We start from the raw sequence: 11802 nt of genomic DNA, 5'->3' as shown, positions 1-11802 counted from the left end.
CTGTTTAGCGCTAGAAAAGGACTGAATAGATATTGTGAATTCCAACCAATTGTTTCTTAATCTGTTCAAAATTGAGCAGGATGTGGGTGTGTCCCAGAGAAGACTTATTTTTCCATAATTTCCACATTTGGAAAAATTGTGAAGATTTTGGAAAATGGGAGGGGCTTACATGCTGAGTGTTAAAATGTATGACAAAAATGAGATAAATGTAAAACAGTTGTCAGGGTGCATTGTTCAGACAGAAATTAAGATGCTAATTCTTAAAAACAAGAGTGAAACCTGACTGAGATGAAGAAAACACTTCTAAATATTTACCTTAATTTTGATAAGATAGCTGAAAAACAAATTTTCTTAATAATTCGTAAGCTTTTCCAATCTCAAAAGTAACCTCTAGTTGCAAATCCAATTTAAACCTTATCTCCTTATTACCTCTCAGGTAATTGCAAATCCAATTTAAACCTTATCTCCTTATTACCTCTCAGGCATCCCCGTCCCATGGTAGCTGGTCTCCAAAGATGGCCCTCCACCAACCATGCACTTTTTTTGTCCCCTCCAATACTGAGTCTAAGCTATACCTATGACTCATATTAACCGGTGGAAAGGATGCTGCGCCCATTTTAAACCTGAGTCATAAGAAAGCTGTGTATCTTCTTATTTTGTGCTTTTGGAAGCCCAGTGCTATCATGTAAGAAATCTGGCATGCCAACAATAATATGTAGAGAGACCACCTGGAGAAGGAAAAGCACTGAGCTCATGTGAAGAGAGAGGGAGGCCCAGTCATGCCACAGTCCCAGCTGAGCCCAGCCTTCCAGCTACCTCTGACAAGGGGCCAGACATGTCAATGGGCCATCTCGGGCATGACAGTCCAGTCAAGACACCAGATGACTGCAGCTTCAGCTAACTTCTCATGGAGAAGAACCACCTAGATGAGCCCCATTGGCCCTCGGAACCATGAGAGAGAGATTATATTCTGGGGTTTATTATGCGGCAAAGAAAACTGGAACATTTCCTACTCTCATCTCTGGCCAGGAGAGAGGGGGAATGCCTTTTTCTTTCTTTCCTCCCCCTTCCTCCTCTGCTTCTAGCTTTTTGTGTTGGGGACTGGTAAAAGGAGTGAGAACAGGGGTCTCTCTTTTTCTTACCTGCTCCTGTATCAGATGATGTGTTGGAACTGTCCTTTACCTGCTTATTAGAGCTGATGGTTAAACTTTTAGAAATTTTATGGGCCAGTTGTTAAATATGCCATTATTATCAATTACATAAAATTACAATGAAATACATTATACTAAAAACAGAGGTACTACTCAAAACTTGTCACTTCCTAATTGTTCTATATACTTTCACCATTATTTACCCCCTTAAAGTTATTTATATGGCTTGCACCTGTGTGGTCGAAATATTCTGTAATGGGATGCTGCGACACTCCTCTTTCTGACTTCACAATCAGTGATGTCATACTGGTAACTTAAAATCAGCCATGGCAGGAGTCTTTACACCACAGAAATAAGCAAACACAAATCAGTGCTTCCCCCTACCTGTGGATTGATTGCTGTTTGTTAAACCTTTGCCAGAACACCACTGCCTCCAATCTTCTGTTGGATATATGTGTATCACCTTTGGGCCATCCTGGGCCATATATACATATATATATATGTATATATCTGGGCCATATATACATATATATATATATGTATATATCTATACATATCTATACATATGGCAAAATCTTGGGTGGTGCCTTCTCTGTGGTAGGCATGAAAATGTTGGCCTTCTGAAGGGGGGCATTTACGAGCATTTTGTAGGTATTCTGTGAAACCTATTGCCAAAGTTCCTCATGTGGGAAGCTCCCAATATGCCTCCTCATTTTAGCCTCTGAGCCTCTTGCGACAATGTCCTTTGCCAGTGGATAGCCCTCATGTGTATACCATTAGCAAAGGAGATCAAGCCTGCCATCTTCCTTGATGCCCCTCTGACCCACCAGATAAAGTAGGGCCTGAAGATGAAGCAACATGGTGATCTGGATAAAAAGTTCACAGTTAATCTAAGTAACAGTGACTGCCCTGAGTTGGCTTCTCCAAGAAGCAGTTTCTGAGATGGAGCTTAATGTAGAGGAAATTTATTAAGGTGAAGGCAAGAGAGGAAGAAACCTTGGGCAGAAGACGTTGGGCTGACATGCCATCCTAACAAGGCCTCTCCCCACATGTGGGGGCACTGAAGCTGGAACAGTCCTCCAGACTTGCCCTGACTTGCACTGATCAGTCATCATGTTATGTGGTCATCAAAGGGCACATGACCTTTGGCAGGGGGCCTTCTTCCACTGAGGCGATTCCCAAAGAGGACTAATAGGCCACCACCTTCCTACCTATGGGAAGATACATCTGTGTCCTGAAGGGAGGATATGACTGTGGCACGGCACCCATGAGGGCCCTTTCCTTATGCTGCTTGGATCTACTTATTATGTATAAATTCGGGGGGCACCCCCTACAGGATTCTGGTGAGCCTTTTTTCCCTGAGGGAAACTCACAGGAGGGTAATTAGTGAGGCAAACTACTGCCCTCACTACTGCAGTTATTAGCCTCAAGGTCACAAATGATACTCCTTCTCTCCTTCCTTTGCTAACCATTCAAAATTCCCTTCACCCTTGGCTAGCTTCTCTTCTGGTCTTTGGCATGGACTTGGTGGGAAATCTAGAGGGGTTCCATCCCCTTTCTCAGGCTGTGGCTGCTGGGTTTATAATGGATAAATATTAAGGGGTCTCGCTATTGGACAAGGGGATTCTGAGAGAAGCCCAAGTCAATCACCTGCATGCCAAATGCATTTCTCTCTGCCCTCTGGATAACAGCAGTCCTTCCTCCTCCTGACCAGTGATCAGGGTAGATTACCCCTGCCAAGATGGTGATTCCTCTTTTTACTTGCTAATAGTTTGGCCTGAGTTGCCCCAGGTGGTTGGGCGGCAGGTGTAGCTTAAGGTGCAATGGGAGTCTTTTGCTAGGTCTCCTGGTGGATGTGCTTCCCCTTTAGGATCCCAAACTCTAAACTTACAGAGGTCACATTTGTGGGAACCAGAGAATGAATTCCCTAAGAGAATGTTAGGAAGTGTTATTTAGCCTTATAACAAGTAAGTTACTTATAACAACTTATTTATATCTTATGTTGTGTCTCACTGTACTAATTGGAAAAAAAATAGAACTTTTACTCTACGTGAGATAATAAGAAAAATGTATAAATAAGAAATTGTGATTCCCTAAGCCATTTATAAGTAGTAAAATGGTAAAATATAAAATAAATAAGCCAAGTAATTGGTACTGTTGTGAATTTTTTCAGAAACAAACTTTAGAGTGGATAAATTGGCAACATTTGGATTCTAGTCCATTGAGATTTAGTTTTTCCCTTAGATTTTTTCCTGTTTGACTAAGAAGTTGGCCGTATGTAGGATATGAAGGGCCTCTGAAAGAATTTTCAGGAACATCGACTGGAAAATAAATCATATTAGGTGTGTGGCTTGATAGTTATAACACAACACAGGTTTTAATCAGCACTAGGCTCTAAATTCGTAATTCTCCCTAACCCACCTTATACACTCTGCTCTGCTGTTTCATACTTTTAGTCTAAGAGACTAACAGTGTCTGCCCATACACATTCAACATTCTTTCCCATTCCAAAATTGACATGAACACTAACATGAACACTTATACTGATAATGGCAAATTTTATGGAGGGATATGCTAAGTGATCTACATAGATTACCAGTTTTAACCCTTACAACAATACTATGATGAAGGCGTCATTGTTATTTTATAAGTAGGACATGAGGGCACAGAAAGGCTAGAAAGGATGATTAATACCAAAAGGAAGAGAGAAAAGACAAGGAACTCGAAGATTTCATTTATATCCTTGAGCTGTTTTTCATTACCTGCATTGCCTGAGTTCTTTTGCTCTAGAGATTACAATTTCCAACAAAGAAACAAACAAACAAACAACAACAAAAAACCCCAGGGCATAGGGCTTTAACAAGTGCTTTTTGTGCCCCTTGGCGGAATACAAGGCAGCTATTGCTGTGAGCATAAGTCAAGCACAGGCATGGAGGCCAGCTGCTCAGACACCTCAGCTCTGTCACTGTTCACCACCTGGGTGGCTGTGGGCAAGGTACCTCTCTCAGTGCTGGCTTCCCACCTGCAAAATGAGGCCAATGAAGGGTGGTTCGACAATTTAGCATGGTAGCCAATGCAAAGCACTGAACCCAATGCCTCAGTTATGTAGTTTCTGTGTCAAAATAGTTCTGAGTTATATTTGAGATTTACAACCCATTGAGGATAATTTTGAACTCTGGGAAAATGCAAGACCCATGATGGTTCTTTTTTTAAGCTTCTCTGGATTTTGTTCCATTACTAGCTCAGAGTTCATGGCTATCATGGTGCTTTTCTTTTTCTTATTTTTCTCTTCCTAAGATCTTATTTTCCAGGCTCCCAGAGCCGCTTTTCTGGCCATCTGTTTTGTTTTGTTTTGTTTTTGGCCCAGCTAATAAGATAACACTTCGTTTGTTTGTTTGTTTGGATTTTCATGGCTTGGTGGCTTCTGTGCCGATTATCTGATTACGACTCTCTCATGATCTACCTTCCCTTAAGCCTGTCACCAAGAAACTCAGGAAGGTTTTCTACTTACAAGTTCATCCTAGTGATTAGTCAGAAATTCTTGAAACTGAAGCAAAGGTTTTAGATCCTGGACTCATTTTTATCTATTGCTAAATTCAAAATTGGGAGAGCTGCCTCTTGGCAAGGGCTTCTTGGCTAGCATCTCTGCTTGAGGAGTCTCTTCTTGGACAATGTCTCTTTGCTGACTGTTTAGGTAGATCACTGTCACATGACGAATTTCTGGACTGAAGAGTCTACTTTTAGCAAGGAGGTGCTCTGGAAACACTTCAGGGTTAGCCAGGACCGACTTCATGGGGATTATCAGTGTGACTGTACCAGCTCCATGCTCAGAAGTGCTCCACAAGGTGGGGATGCATGTTCTGGTGGTCACTGTTTTTGAAATTCTCAAAATTTCTATGCTTGAATTTGTTTTGTAACATCTAATAAGACCACCGAGTATGTGACATAGGTTTGGAGCCTGCTTTACACATGGTCCCTCTTCTTGCCATACTGCTGCTTCCGTGGCTCAGGTTCTTGGCTGCTACTCCCCTGCCTTGTTCCAGAGACCGCTGTCCTCCTCTGCCCCACAGTGGGGCTGGGTGCAGGTACAAGGACAGTTGGAGGCAACCCCATGTGCCGAGTTGGTAGGGGGGAGCCCCACGGGCGATGAAGGCCTGAACCTGCCCAGCAAGTATTTCCTTGCCCAACAGAGTGCTGAGTTAAATGCAGATAAAAAGCACCATGACAGCTTGAGAAAGAGACTTCAGTAAAAAGGTAAAAGCTATTTCTCGTTTTGTGAACAAGCATCTGCACCTTTCCATCGTTCACTGGACCCTGCAAATTATATAGCTGACCCTGTGGGTACTTGAAGGGGATGCAGGGTTTTATACCACCTTGCTGGATGTGTAACACTGAGTGTACAACTTGAGAGCTGGTCAGGGGTCCTAGGGCCTCTGTACGTTCACAGCTTATCCGTGTTTAAGCACTTTAAGGCATGCTGACCAGGCCTTTCCTCCACTCCCACCAGCCTTATGAAACTGTTATTTGGTATGAGCACCGTTTCTGTCACTGCCCCTCAGATTGAATGCAGGGAAAGTGCAATCAAGTCTTTGCAGAGTTTCTGGGAAAAGTAGAAATTTAAGAGAATACCAAATATTATAATAGTGAAGTGGAAAAAAAAAATCAGTGAAATTCTTGCTGGCATGTTTCTAGATATATTTTGATATATTTTCTACATATTTTATATGTATTTATATAATGCATTTATATAAACTAATTTATATATTTATTATATAATATATAATGTATTTATATAATGTATGTATCATAATGTATTTATAGAAACCATAACTTAGTACTAAATCAGAACATCTAATGACTGCTTGGCTCTTCAGAGCAGGTTGGCAGTCCACACACGGAAGGAGTCTCGGGTTCCTCTTCAAGTACATCTAGGTAAATATTTGTGTTCAACTTGACGCAGATTCTCCCTGGGGAAGTGAAGCTGGGTGGTTCAGTTTGGTTCCATTAGGAGGGTGTTATCTTGAACTTTGTCTTGTTTCTCCTTCTTAAGAAAACAGTTGCTTTGGACAGTCCAGATCGAAGGTGCTTATCCTCACTGCCCAAGTGAAAAGTCCCATTGTGTTCAGTGTAGGAGCTTTTAATTTAACACAATCCCTCCAAAAGAAATCAAAAGCAAACTGTTCTCATTCTCAGTTTTACCAAAGTGGTTCCTCTTATAAAACATATTACATAATGTCTACTAAACACCCCTGAAAGAGATTTCCAAATAAGGTTACAAAGCCAATGTGGCACCTTGGTACCCCGTGTTGGTTCAGAAATGCTGGGTGCTAAACCCCTGCCCTGTTATTTATGAGTTGTGGAAAGGAAAAGAGATGACATATGAGAAAGAGACTGGCAGACTCTGGGACAGAGTAGGTATCTGGTAAATATTTATTATTAGAGTATTAAAATAGCATTTATTTTGTGGGCTTTAAAAATGTCTTACATTCTTGTTATCTACCAGAATGTGAGAAGTAAATTGTAACTTTATAATTTGATTAATACCAAATTTAGGATACTAATTTATTCAAGTTCATTTAACTTGGATGCGTAACTGTGGGATATTAGGTTCCCATTTTGCCATTCTCTGCACAAACTTCCCAGGCAGCAACAATGGAGACTAGGACTTCCCACAAGTAACTGCCAGTCTGGTGTGTGTCTGGGAGTTTGTCTCTCCAGAAGCCATGTGACTGTGGGTTGTCTGTGGCTCCTAGGGGTGTTCATCAAGGAAGTTCACAGGCCTCCTCACCAGGCACAATTTGTCCCCTATCATGTAACCACAAGCAGAGACGTGTAAACTCAGAGTGCAAGCTGCCACTGAGCAGCAGGAAATCACAAAACTGACTCAGAAAACAAACACAGCTTCTTTTAGGGGAGGTGTTAGAGGTTCCAGATCTTAAGTAGTTTAGGTGCCAAAGGGCTGTGCATAATCAAAGTATCCATGTAAAGAAAGCTTCCTATAACAAATTAACTTAATAATAATATAGAAAACATTTCACATGTTCAGTTAGAAATCTATTCGTTTATAGTAAGCTGAACAATATTCAACTGTTTCTGACCTAAAAAATAGATTCAGATGACTCTGATTATAACACACACACCATCTAACCATTCATTTTGTTAATCCTGTGTATCAGCTTAACGCTAAAAGTATTTGTGACTTTAGTTCAATTTTAGAATTAATTTTATCTTTGGACAGCAAGCATGTCATCGAGTTTTGTGCCGCACTAGGATGCCTAGTGGTTTTTGCTCAGGGGAGGCATTCAAGTCGTACCAGTCGTTGATGAACTGAAATAGTTTACAACTTGAAATCCTCATATGGAATATGTGGCAACTCGCTATTATATGCAGAATACGGTCTATAATTTTACCAGAGCCTTCATTACCCCACCTTGGCAAGTAAGGGATGTTCAGAGAACTGGAAAGTTCCAAGTCCTGAATGTTTTGAAATGTTCCCAGAGTGATGATTACTCAGCCAAGGGCCATCTGATTCGAGGCTACACATAACAAAACTATTTCCACTTGATTTTGCTGCTGCTTAAAGAGCCAGGAAAAAGGACATCCATATCAGAGAATCACAGCACCACTAGCCAGAAAAAGCATCTACCGTTTTCAGGATGTTGGCCAGAAAGGACATTTCATTGGTGCCAGAGGCTTGGAACCCAAAGCAATCTTTGTGTTTACTGTCTCTTATGTTTCCTTTTAGAGGCAGCAAAGCTTGATCATCAATTCATGCATAAATACAGGTCATTAGTTATCCCAAATATTGGGCTGATACTATCATAAAGATCTAAAGACAAACTGACAGATGATTTGGCTACAATTGCTGCTCTGTACTAATCATCCGGTTACATAAAGATGAACAACTGCAGTGTGCCATCTGGAACCATAAATGTTATTTGCGTTGGGAGGCCCTTGATAAAAGCTTCATTATTTTACAGAAGGAACAAGAGTTCCTGCCTGCCAGTGACAGGGAATAGGGTCCTCTTTACTCTTTGCTTTCTCTGGCTCGGCTGTTACCAAGTGTTTGACTTTAGCTCTTTGTATGGTGACCTAAGGATTTTTTATTTTTAATGGCTGCATTTGAAAATGGTTACTTACGTACCTACACATTGCCCTCAATTTGCCTCCTGGCCCCAAAGTCTAAAACGTTTACACTTGACCTTTTAAGAAAAAGTTTGCTGACCCCTAGCAAAGCACAGTGCCTGATACACAGTGACTGCTTTCAAATCATAAGCTATAATTAACAGTATTATTTACTACACTATATTATACCATACGAAACTATACTCTCATGCTCTCTGAAGTAATTGCTATAACCAAGAAAAATGACCTAAGTGTCAGTGGAATACTTCATACAGCCTGTTCTGTACTATAAGTGTCCCAGTTCTCAGTCCTTTTAAATGTGTTCTGACACTACAACTTAGGGAGGTTCATTCAAGATTAATGCCCAGATTTTAAACGCAAGATTTTGCCATATGTATAGATAACCTGTTTCTTCAAAATTTGAGCCATGGTCTTTGTGTCCTTTGTAACCTAGCAGGAAACATAATTCTCCAGAGGTCAAATCTGGACACAGCAGTATTTAAGTCTTATCCCTAAGGATAAAGAATACAGGCCTCCTTGGGTTCTCTCACCTGATTCATTTAAGGGCAGAGAATGCCTCAAATAATTTTAGCCAATTCACATTTTCAAAGTTTCATGAAAGGAGTCCATTTCTAATATGTCATCATGCTGGTGAACAGATTATTATTTTCACTTATAGAAACCCATTTCTGGTGTTGCATATGTGAATTTACAAAGCATTGGCTGTCGGTCAGGATACAGAGATGTCTTATAGCACCACCTTTGGATTAGGGGCCTCATGGCTAGAACACCAGTGCATCATCCAATCTAGATTAACATGTGGGTTATGGTCTAGCCTAAGTAATACACTGTATGTTGCACTGTATATGCACAAGTGTTTAAACTACAGATATTGAAAATAGCCTATTTAGAAAATATTTGCTCTGTGTGGTTTGAATCTAAGTGTGCAAGCTTCTAGATTTCTGATAATTTTTATGTATAGTTCTTATATTTATTAATTCATGATATTTAGGTTTTATTTAAAAATGAAAGCAAGAAAGTATTGAATAGTCTCTTAGAAAGTTGGCTGATTCTTTATTTAAAAATCAATACATATTAAAGGCACTGCACCAAACTTGGGACATAGAGTATATTTTAAAGGACATACTATGCTCTTTTCTGAAGAGGATCTGTTATTATTTCCAAGTATATTTAATCTTCCAAAGTGTGAGTGTGGGAAGGTGTGCTGTGAAGGGGGTTCTGGGATGGAGGAAGAAAGGCAAGAGGGAAAGTTCTGCTCAAGAAGTGAGGCAGTTAAAATTCTGTGAGTCAGAAAGTAACTTTGCAGGAACAGGAGGGGGGAGGAGAGAAAGTTGAGATATTTCATTGGTGTAGAAACTGACAAATTTTTTTTTTAATAAATTGGAATGTTTTTGACAAAATATACACATACATTAGATGTAAAGATTATAAGATACTGAAGATAGCATAGTATGTAGACCTTTATGTTGCCATAAGATTTTAATGTGTACCTCTTTATTATGCCTCACCCAGATTATGAGTTCCTGAGACCAAGAACTTTGCCTTCTCTGCAGTGTCTAGAACAGTGCTCAGCTCGTCTGTCATGCTCAGCTAGCACTGTTGTTGACAGCTTTCACACTGACTGTACAGAAAGATGGTTTACTTGTAATTCTCAGAACTATTGCGCACTCTCACCATAGGCAAGATATCACCTAGTTTATGTAGGAGCTGCTGGCCAGATGATGGACAGACATATATGGCATAAAGTTTCAGTGGTTTAGTTCATCATACAAAGAAGGCATTACATCTTTACAATTCATTAGAGTCTTTAGATTTTTTTTATAAACTCCCATTTCACGTGTAGTAAACTAGTACCATCCCCAAGTCAAAATCATTTCTTTCTGTGTGAACTCATCCTGTTTACAGAACTACATATATAGAGATGTCCCCAGACTCTCCCAACACTATTAGTGTCAGCACCCCAAAGGGCACCATGGACTTTCCTGAAAGATTCATGTTAGTACAACTGAGTCAGTGTCTTGTCCTAAAATACAAGACTCCTGGTCCCCAGAGTAAGACATGACAGATAGGGAGGTGGCCACCATCTCCCACACTGACTGTCTGAGGGGGGCCCTAGGACCTGACCATACTGTGGGATATGGGCCCACAGGCAGGCCTCAGGCAAGCAGGGCTCATTTTAGCCAGAAAAAAAAAATACCCATGAACTTCTCGCTGGTTTCACATAAATAGAACTTTAAGCCAAGAGGAGAAAATGGGGATCTAAACATGCAAATCCTTTTAAACTCTTTAACGGTACCATTCAGAGCTCATTTCTCTTCCTAAACACCAGGTGCTTCTGGGTGGCCCTGGCCACACCCACTGACCGTGTTTTCTCACCTCTGGCTCCCTCTGGCGAGGTCTGGGCACCGAGACTGCCACAGTGCTTGTCAAGGGAGGGCGGAGGCAGGAGGCAAGTAGGTGTGCAGAGTGGGAGGCAGAGGCCCTGGGGTTCCCACTGGGTCTCTGGCATGTCTGAGCATCCTGCTGTGGCCCCTTCTGTCCTCGGACTATACTACTGATGTGTGCTTCACCTGGCCCCAGCTTTCACGAAGCCCATCCCTTTTGGCTGTCGTCTAAATCCCACAGCCTGGGGCCCTCCGGGAACCCCATCGTGAATTCCAAAGCTGCTGCTTTATTTAAAATTAGGTCTGTTAGTAAAGCATAACAGAAGACAGGAGAAATGGACACCTCTCTTCATCTCTCACCCTCACACCACTCTCAAGGCAGCACTTTTGGTCCAATAAATGCTGGGTCGTGGGGACTCCGTGAGTTTATTGTGTTATTGGTCACGTTTACCACAAGTCACGGCTTTTCTAGTCACAAGTTAACGTTAGTCTGCACCAAAAAGTGACAGCAAAAATAGTAGACTGGAGCAGGGCAGGATTCCTTCAGATAGGCACTGCCCACCCTCTAGGAGAAGGACGGCTCTCTTGAGCTGCCCAGGAAGACAACAGACTACAATCAAGTAACACTGTGAGCATCCGGCTCTGCATTCTGCCTGATCGGTCTACACTCTGGCCCTAATCGGATGTGTAGGTTGTAGAGCAAGAGGACAGGAGGATCAGGACCACGAACTCCTGCTTCCCTGCAAGGCTCTAGCATGTCCCCTATGCTATTGCTTGAGAGTCTGCCTCAGCGGCCATCCCGCATCATGGTGAACAGAAATCCCAGGTGTTGCTGGTGCCAGAGTTGGGTCAAGAGAGCCAGGTCAATTATATTTTCTTTCTCACAGTGGTGCTGAAGCACAGGACTGTCCAGCCTGGGCAAACCAGCCTCTCCCAGCATAGGGCAGGCCTACCTGTTCACCTCCCAGCTGCAGTCACAGCTCACCAAAAACACCAACGGAACAAACAACATCTCGTCTCTATTATGCCACCAGGATGGAGGCCCCAAACACACCATTCTAAGAAAACCTCAGGCAAGCCGACTGCTGTGGCACTTGAGCAGTGACAGAGTTTTCCTCATC

The 11802-nt window shown here is 41.8% G+C and overlaps 1 long non-coding RNA gene across 1 annotated transcript; it reads left to right on the top strand.

Moving 5' to 3' along the window:
* The first annotated feature begins 2317 nt into the window (after positions 1–2317).
* Positions 2318–10061, top strand: LOC122238407. Its single transcript, XR_006217321.1, has 3 exons — positions 2318–2494; positions 6026–6083; positions 9810–10061. It is a non-coding gene; the product is annotated as an uncharacterized LOC122238407 (long non-coding RNA).
* The last annotated feature ends 1741 nt before the right edge of the window (positions 10062–11802 follow it).

The sequence above is a fragment of the Panthera tigris genome, chromosome B2 (assembly GCF_018350195.1).
Source record: "Panthera tigris isolate Pti1 chromosome B2, P.tigris_Pti1_mat1.1, whole genome shotgun sequence".
Lineage (NCBI taxonomy): Eukaryota > Metazoa > Chordata > Mammalia > Carnivora > Felidae > Panthera > Panthera tigris.
This window is presented reverse-complemented; position numbering and strand designations above follow the sequence as displayed.